A 10,291-nucleotide genomic window follows, 5' to 3' on the forward strand; every position below is an offset into this window, starting at 1 on the left:
ACTGCTAGAGTATTTTCCAACACTGCTAAATCATTTATGTTGCTAATTCACAAACTGCAAATACAGACAGCTTTGAAAAAAATTATTTCCCCCTTCTACAACTTCATCCAGGCTTCAGCTCTAGACTCCTTCCATAACTCCAACCAGCTTCCTATTATATCTCCTAGCTTCCTACAGAAGGACACTGTAGGTCCCCGTAAGCCTCAGCTTCCCTAGTTGTCCTGTATTTTACCTCAAAACCCAGCTGGTTTTAGCTCTCTTCTCCCTTCCCTAACCAGACAACTCAGGTGCCAACTCCTGCTAAATTATTTTGGTTGTGAAAGTAGAAAAGCGAGCATGCAGCAGCAGGGGAGGCTACTGCCAGTGAGCCGATTAGCAGTATCTTACATCTGAACAAGGTGGTGAATCCTGCTGAGTTTCTGCATGGATAGTACAAATAATCTGTCTGATATTGGGAACAGAGGCAGCCTGCCATTCCTTGTAGCTCACCAAGAATCTCAAACAAGCACAAAGCAGGCACATGAAGAAATACGAGGGAGTACGTCCCCAAGTTTCCGGAAAACAGGGAGCAAGAAACTGCTCCTATCCCATAGATGAGATACCAGATTGGCCACCTTCTTACAAGAAGCCAGTATTTGCAGCTGGTACCGGAGACAGCCTCTTCCAACAGCGGCTCACGTTGTTTCTGTAGACACGGCCATGCGTGACAAACCTCTGAGTTGCAGACTGCGCTTCAAGACTGCTGCCAGTCTTGAGATGACATAGGTGCGTGGTGTCTAGGCACAGCAGGATCTTGCTGCTCTCCAAGGGAAGGTGAGATAGGAGCCAAGGCGGATGCCAGGACCAGCAGGGTATGCCTTACTGCACCCAAGCAAGGTGAGCAGGAGATGACAGACAGGTCCCACCAAGGGTCCAGATCACAAAGCAGTATCATGCCCAGGAGGCAGAACTGAGGCCAGTAAGTCAGTCCCCATGCTGAAGCCCAACTCAGCAAGCCCTATGACCAGACAGAGGTGCAGCTGGAGCTGAGCTGAAAATCGAGGCCAGAGGCTCACCCACAGGTGTGGGCAGGAGCTTCAGGTGAGGCTGGTCAGGGCCATTAAGGCTTATTAGTTTATTCAGAGCCCTGACATTTGGTAGTACCAACTGATTAAGATCTCTCTTCAGGAGCCTCTGAGAAGCAGGAAAAGGAGAGATTTGAAGGGTTTTTTTTCAAGGCGGGTATAACACATCATCACTAGAAGTATCAAAAGGTATAGAGACTAGGATTAAATCAACAAAAATCTGCCCATTTATTATCTTATGTCCCCGGTCTGTTTCAGCTGGATGTACAGCTCTAAAGGGAGCAGACCTCTCTATCTAATTTTTACCACTGGTGAAAACCATAGAATCATAGAATGGCATAGGCTGGAAGGGACCTCAGAGATCATCTAATCCAACCTCCCTGTCATGGGCAGGGACGCCTCTCAACTAGACCAGGCTACTCAAGGCTCCGTCCAACCTGGCCTTGAACACCTCCAGGGAGGGGGCATCCACAACTTCCCTTGGCAATTTATTCCAAAGTCTTACCACCCTCGTACTGAAGAATTTCTTCCTAAAATCTAATCTAAATCTGTTCTCCTTCAACTTAAACCCGTTTCCCCTTGTCCTATCAGTGGACACTCTTGTAAAAAGTCCCTCTCCAGCCTTCCTGTAGGTTTCCTTCAGGTATTAGAAGGCAGCTATTAGGTTCCCCCGAAGCCTTCTTTTTCCAAGGCTGAACAATCCCAGCTCCAGCAACCTGTCCTCGTAGCAGAGGTGCTCCAGCCCCTGGATCATCTTTGTGGCCCTCCTCTGAACACACTCCAACAAATCTATGTCTCTCTTATTCATTGAAAAGGCCATGTGCTTAGGATTTTAAAATTTCTTTGCTTGCCCAAGTACCTGCATGCAGGATAAACTAATTACACGTTTCTCAAGAGGACACTTGCTGTTGTCTCTCAGTAGCAGAACCAGAATTTTGTTCATTGACCAACAGGCATTAAAATTTCCTTCAGGTGCTAATGACATTCCTTCAATCCAGAAGCTAGCTCAGACTGCTCTTAACTCCTAGTGAAAAGTTGTCCATCATGCCATCTATATAAACATTAACACAAGTATTTCCCACTTTTGCAAACCTTCTTCTCTCTCTCTCCTCTCTTTTTCTACATCAAAACTTTTGAGCTTAATTTAGTATTCACCTCTCCTTATTCCCCCACAGCAGTATGTTTTGGTGAGGACAGACTTCATCTATAGTATCAAGGTTGAATGCTTTACAATCTTCATTTTTCTTGGCAACAAGAATGATTATCTATCAAAGATTGTACCAATCTATGAAATGCTACTGCATTTTTTAATAATTCATTTAATATTAGTTTTCAATCCTAGCACACTTAACACTTTCCTTTTAATATTTTCTTTAAATAAAATAAGTAAAACTACACTATTGGTGTGGAGCCTAAGGTTTTGTTTTTTTCAGAAAGCAAACAAAAGAATTAAGAGTATTTGCTGATGCCTCCTTAGTTTTTAGGATTTTCATTTGTAGTATCATTCAAGAAGAACAGGAAAAGTAAGTTATTGCCCATTATACAGAAAGTATCAAGAAAACTACCCTGCTTAATGGGAAGTCATCTGATATTTTAAAGAAGCCCAGATCATCTATGAAGCTTTGAGACCCTTAGCACTTGAGGATTTTACCTTTTGTTTCTAATGTCTCATTTCAACCCTCCTGACGAATATTTTGAATACTTCTTACTTCATAAAATAAACCCTTCTAATGCCTTTGTGATAGCTTTTTCCTGGTCTAGAAGACCTTTAACCTTTCTAAACTTGAATTTTTCCACAGGAATGTGAAGAGGAACTGGCAGTTACATGCTGTTACTATATCTGGAAAACGGTTGCATTTTAAACCACATCATTGACTGGTATTCAGAAATTTGAATCTTCACTTTAATTTGTCAGGAAAGGGTATATAGGTGGGATGAAAGGCAGCAGGAGAGAAAGCGGTCATTTATAATCTTGCAGACCAGACTTTTACTTTCCATTGAACCCAAATACGATGCACTCATGAACACACAAATGAACTTTCCGTTCATTTTGTGGAACTCTTTATATTGAAGATATTTATGTATTGCTCATTTCTCCAATCTTTTATAACTTCTCAACCATAACTGTAAACCAGATTAAAATTAACCATCTTCCAATTTGTCCTACCATGTAAATGCTTGTTAGTTTTATTGATTGTGTTACATAGTGTTTATATTGCCTTGGCAAAGAGTTTACAGGGACTATAAAATAAGTCCTAGAATAGGCCATGAAAATGTTCCTGCAAGTCAAGCTTCATTGCCTACTAGAAAATGCACTTGTAATGCACATTACATATATCCAGAAGATAGGAGCACAATTTCTATAAACCTTGATAGACTTTAACACAAAATTAACAATTTTTTCAATGGGAAACCAATTCAAAAACAAGACAATGACCAGTTCAGATTAATTCCTTAAAAAGCATATTTGACATTCCCAAGGATTTAGATTGCATTCTTCAAAAGCTTTTCTTTACTTATTTATCTTGTTGTTACTTCTTATTTATTATATTTGAACTTGCTACCTCTGTTTTTGCTTTAAAAAGAAGCAGGGGTGAGAGTAGAGGGAAGGTAACGTTGAACGACTGGAAGTCAATCTTTCCAGATTCAGATGATACTCTTAGCTGCTTTGGGGAAAAAAAATTGCACAGTTACTCTGTTTTTCACGACTGACAGATATTTAATATCTAATTAAGAATTAAAGGACAAGCAATTTCTTTATGATCTTCTACCAATATAAATGTCTCCTATTTACATACGAGTGAATAAATAGTGTTATTATTTATTCATGTTTCACCTAAAATTGGACCTGAGTAGGTTAGGAATACATATTCTAAAGAAAGACAAAAAGTTCACTGTCAATTCAGAAAATTCCACAAGCTTATCAAATACCCTCTTCATTAATCCTTCAACTGAAGTCCCAATTTCCTTTGACTAACCTGAGGTCTACTAAGCACGGCCCTCTCACCATGGATGGCAGATAGGAGAGCATACCTCTGTAATGCCACTAATTTCTCTCTGTCTCTCAATCCTTTTGTCACTTTGACCTTAGCTGCAGCCCCTTCTGCTGGGGTGGCCTCTACATATAGAGCTATTCTATCTAGTTGTCTGACCACTGTAGTCAATTTAGCGCTTTCTTCAGATCTGTTTCAAACTGGTGATCTGACATTGTCTGTCAACACCTCCATTCTCATTTCTTTCTGCTGTACAATCACTCATATCTTAAATTCGCTTTGATTCCCTTTTTACTTTTACTTTTTTTCCATCCTTTCCCATCTTACACTCCTTTTTCCTGTTATTTGATGTTTCAAACTTCCTACATGTTGGTATTTGTCAAATACAGCTTCCACTTAGAACAACCTGATTTTTTTCAAGCCATCTAGGCCTAAATAAAAGCCACCAGCTGTATCTCTTTTGCTGTTAGCTGGCATCGCTCAGAATTTACAGGTAATATTTGGTGTCTCAGACTCTCTTTCGGTTAGTTTCCACAGTGCAGATGCATAGGCTGAATAATATAAGGGGGAAAAAATTTCTTCACTCTGTGAAGAGCTAGATATGACAAAAAAATGATACAATCATACAAAATAGCCTGAAGATGGTAGTGAGAGGGTATGTGCGGTTAACACAAGCATTTTACATTGCTTCTGCTGCCTCATTTCCTGTGTAAAAGTGGCAAAAGGCATCTCCATTGGGACTTGAAGGGATCAGTACGTCGCAAGAAGCCATTGTGATTTAGACTGGCTTCAAAGACATGAAATATATTCTTGGTCCTGTCTGCAAAGAACAGGCACTGCTATTCAGGGCTAGCAGCAATCCAGTTGATGGAAGGGCTGCAAAGGAGGTGCTAAAGGAAAATTATTTGAAGAGGGAAGCAGTTTGAATTGAATTAAATTTGGCTGCAATAATTGTGCAGTTCAGTGGTTGTACTCCACCTTCCTTTCCAACCACCTAATTCTTATTCTTCGGGTGCTCTTGCCTCCTGTTCTTATAACTGCCTTTCAAGGGACTCCCATTCCTATCATTCATCCTGGACAAAGGTAACCAGTTTTTTGTTTCTGTCTATAATAAACTGCCCTGGCCATCACTACACCACTGTACTGCTAGAAAAGCACCTTTCTTCATGCCACTGCAAACCACTGTTGTAAAGAGCAAACCCCTTCAAACTGCACAGTGATGCTTGCATTTTTTACACTAAACTGCAGAGTTTTGAGACCATTTGTTTACTTGTGCTGTTAACCAGATAATGTTCTAGCAAAGCACTGCAATACTGAAACGTCAATGTTCATTTATGAACCACATTGAGATTCCCTAAATGAATGCAGGCAGTGCAAAGTGATTTGTATGCATAACATATGTTGCCTCATCAGGTTCATAAATTCAAAGCACATTTAATCAATTAGTTATATTTGATTCACCAGCAGTTAAAAAGTTTTCTTAATGATATCAAAAGCAGAATAAAATCACAAATTTCATTTTTTTCTAAATTAAACAGATACAATCATAGTACTTTGTATCTCAAATAATGAACAAGAAATTCGTATCAAGGAAAGAGCATCTAAAATCATGCCCTATTTCTTTCTTTCTGTAATTTGTTTTCTAAAGTGGATGTTACATAGAAGTTAAACATTTGTCTTCTATACAGATAACATTTTAGCAGGAATTAATACTTTTTTCCAGATTAAAAAGAGAAAACTACTGTTTATTCAAGTCCCTTCAATATTAATAGAGTTACTGTGTAAATAAATTTTAGCATTAAATTAAAATGAATAATCCTTTCCACCAAAAGAAAGGTAATTAGATATCAGAATTGCTACAGATTTTTCATCTCAGTTTGGTTTAGCACTTTTTACTCTCCAGTTCCCAGTAGTATGCAACAAAGCTATCTCAGTGGGACTTCTTTAAATAAAAAGATAAAATCACCACTCAACATTTTTCTATTATTTATGCTACTATTCAAGACAGGAAGGTGAAGCATGTGCAGAACAAACTCTTGACTTCAACACATAAACTTAATTAAATACTCAGAATTAGAAATGAAACAATCAATTTCAGGTCTTATCTAGCCCACGTGCCCAAGGCATGATCGAATCCATCTCATTGCAGGAATTCTTCCAGGCAGCTGTTAATCACTACCAGTCCTTAGCACTCCACTACTTCCACAATCTATTCTTGTATAACTTTAACATTAGAAAGATCATATCTATTCTCAGTCATCTTGGCTGCAGTTTAAACCTATCATTAGTGACATAAAGAGAATATTCTTTCTTGTTTGCAGTGAGTTTATGTATTATAAAGTCTGTTGTAACAGACTGAAAAAAGATAGTCATCGTCTTTTCTGAAGAAAACCTGTCTCAGTTTTTTTAGAGCTCTTCATTGGTCATGCTCAGTAGACCTTTCCTTAAATCCTGCTCTTACATATGTTCTAGCAGGCCCACATAACAGCTGAATCTGGACCAAGTATTCCATCTGAGTTTTAGTAAAGCAGGATTACTTCCATCTTGCTATTTATACTCTTTTTATCTATTTTTCAGATGTCTGCCCTTCTTAAAGCAATTTATAGAACTGATGACTAATACCCTGATTATGGTTCTCCGTAACCCATAGCTCTTTTTGATTTTTTTGAACTAACTGTTCTATATAGTAACTCCTCAATCCTGCGAGGTCAGTCTTTCCTAACTAAGAATACTGTGCATTTGTTCCTTTGAATAAAAACTTATCTTTCAGACTACTTCTTCAGGTAAAATTGTACGGAATTCACATCCTCTTGTATAATGTATTTACATTCTCTCCTGTTAGCAGCATATGTAATAAATGTCACCCCTCTCATTCATGAAAACAGTGACTAATACCTGACCCAGGACACATAACACAGTATTTCTCTCTATTTCATGGTGAGCCATTGTTTCTTGCCTTCTATATATGATTTTCCTACTAGTTTTGATGTCGTGTTTTCAAAAATGTCCTGCTTTCCTAAGTTACTTTCAAGCACTTCAAAGCTTGAGATGTGTCATCTCTACAGTTTCTCCTTCACTCTCATATTGTAATACGGAAGATATGTTTTTATGGGATTTACTTTTGAAAGATTGTGTTAAGTCTTCGTTGACTCAATCGGTTTTTTAGTTACTTTCTTACAGAAATACAGAATTTTCCTGTATGTTAGTTAAGTCTGTAAGTCCCTATTTCTTTCTTTTTCTCCTTTTTCAAAGGTAAGCCATATATCTATCCTTTTATGTGCTTTTTCTATTTCACCAGATCTACACAGGTTTTGAAAGGCAACGAGTAATGACTCTGCAATTCAATCCGACAGGTCTTTCCATTTCATAGCATGCCATTCATTTAATCCTGAGCAAACATCAACATATCTAAGTATCCAGTAACCTGTTCTGCCTAATTCCAAGGCTGAGTTGTTGCTGTTTTGTCACTGATGTTAACTTGTGAATGTGAATTGATCACAGCTGATCTTCGCCATGAACAGTAATGTAAAGAGGCAGACATCATAATTTGTTCTATCACAAATAAAAAAAGGTGCGAAAGAGAGCACTACAACATGGGAAAACTGCAAATGGCAATTAAATCAGCATAGAAATGTTGAAAGCTTGTGATGAGGAGCTCATCAATAAAATTACTAAACCAAAAAACACCTAATCAAAACTTCTGCAATTCCACTGCTGCAAAGAAAAACAAGAATAAACTGAAGTATAAACTAACAGCAACCTGTAATCTAACACAGAAGTCTAAATAGAAATCATTTTACAACTTTGTAAATGTATTGTTGCATTTCCCCTCATTTAAAAAAAAATGGTTATTGTAAGTCTAAAACTTTATGACAAAATGATGATCTTCATCTCAGAAATTATTTCTTCTTTAATATACAGGCACATGAACTGGAAAGATGTGAGTAATACATATGAAGTCAGAGGTATTTCAGAAACATATAAACTTTGAGTACTTTAAGAATAAATACTTAGAGGTTCATTAAGTGATCCAACACATCCATAATGTCTACAAGACAAACAATATTACGTGCAATACGGATCAAGAATGAAGTTCTGCAGTCAGGAGACTGAAAGACTCAGAAAAGTTTGACTACAAAATCAGGCACAAAGCAAAAGCTACGAAACACATCAAGTGCAAAAAACTTACAATGGGGAACTAAAGAAGTCCTTCTGCCTCATTAAAAGAAGCTCCAGAGCCTCCTGTCTCCCACATGTAACAAGCATCACTTCAAAATATGCAATGCTCTTCCCTCTAGGCAAATATGCATAAGCAAATCCTTATGACCACCTGTGAAGTAGCCATAAGGACATAAATGAGATCAAGTCACGGTACTGACAACACTCTTTCAAATCAGTGTAATCCTGGTCAATACATTTCAGTCTCTCCTGCCCTGCTGAAGTAAAATGTAAAATTCCTACTGGCAGCAGTAGAGACAAGATTTCACCATATATGTTAATACTGACCAACAGCAGTGTCATGGTTTGATGTGGAGGCAGGGGTGGTTCTGGTGGCAGGAGAGGGGTTTTGCTCCCTGCGACCTCCCTGGTTTTGGAACCGGGTTAGGCTTAGTTCTGGCCACCAGATCAGACTGCCATCCCCCTCGGGGTTGAGCCAATAGGGCGCCTCTGCGAATTGCCCTATTTAAGTCAGGACAAGGGAACCGGAAAAGGTGCTTCGCCCAGGATTGAGCAGAGAAGGGAGGAGGGCTCTGCCCCCGCTCCCTGGCTCCCGGCCGGGCAGCTGCCTGCGTCAGGCCAGCGCCGCCCACGGAGAATGGCGGCGGCGGAGCCAGCTGGGGAACTCGGGGGCACCCCACTCCCAGGGTGCCCACTGGGCTGAGTTCACCTGGAGAGGACTGAGATCTGAGAGAAACAGCCGCATCGACAGCAGGTCAGTGAGGATGGAGCGGGAGGAGGTGTGCCGGAGCCGAATTTCCCCTGCGGCTGATGGTGAGATAGCAGGCGGCCCCCCTGCAACCAGGACGGCCTCGGTGGAGCAGAGACCCACTCGCAGCCCGTGGGGAGAAGATGCCTGAGCCTGAGGATGGTCGTGTTGGGGTGCACGACAAGGCAGAGAGGCATCTGGAGTCTGTGTGACGACCCACGCCGGAGCGAGTGGCTACAGCTCCCTAAGTACCCGAGACTGTGGTAAAGCCCACACTGGAGCAATCTGTGGGGAAGGATTGTTTCCAGTGGGCTGGACTCATGCTGGAGAAGTTTGTGGATTTTTCCTCGTGGGTAGGGGATCCATTGGAGCAGGGGAAAAAGGTGTAAGGACTCCTTCTCCTTTAAGAAAGAAGCAGCAGTAACAGCACGGAATGAACTGACCTGCACTCCCCCAGTCCCTGCCCCCTGTGCTGCTGGGGGGAGGAGGTAGAGCCGGGAGGAAAAGGAAAGGGGTGGGGAAGGTGTCGGTTTTAAGATCTGGTTTTGTTTCTTTCTGTCCTCTCGAGTAATCGGTTTTTGTTTCCCTTTGTCCTTCGAAGTAATCATTAATAAACTGTTTTGCTTTGAAAAAAGCTCTGCCTGTTTTGCCCAGGACCATGGTTGGTGGGTGCTCCCTCTGTTCTTGTCTCAACCTTCAGTCCCTTTGGTTGTTTTTTTTTTCTTTTTTCTCTCCTCTCTACTTTACTGGAGAAGGAGAGACTGTGTGAGTTTTAGTTGCTGGATCAGCCTAAAACCACGACAAGCAAACACTATGAGACTCTAATCTATCGCACAACATTGTAATGCATCTGGAAAGTGAAACCAGCAAAATTCATTGTGGAAAGATTGAAATTATTTTTTTTTCAGTAAAACTACAACCTACCCAGGAACACACTGAATTATCTTTCACTTGAAATATTTCTCATCTTTTAAGCAAGATAGGATATTTTAATAGAGTGTGTGTAAGAATCACTGATTAGAGGTATAGGACAGATTTGACTAAATAATTTTAATGTTCTTTTCTTTCCTTGTATGCCAATAATTTATGAAAAGAAGACCATATGTGAAATTCTAAATGGTTTAATTTATTTTTATTGGAAAGCAGGGTGTGAATTAAGAAACTTTGAGTTACTCTTTAACCTTTCCAAATTACTATATATCACTCCATACAACTGGCAGAAATTCTCTTTCTCTTCTCTCAGTGGAGATCCATGACTTTCCTTCATGCACACTTCAAAGCCAGTTATTTGCTTGGCATACATAGAC

The sequence above is a fragment of the Tauraco erythrolophus genome, chromosome 1, assembly GCF_009769465.1.
Source record: "Tauraco erythrolophus isolate bTauEry1 chromosome 1, bTauEry1.pri, whole genome shotgun sequence".
NCBI lineage: Eukaryota > Metazoa > Chordata > Aves > Musophagiformes > Musophagidae > Tauraco > Tauraco erythrolophus.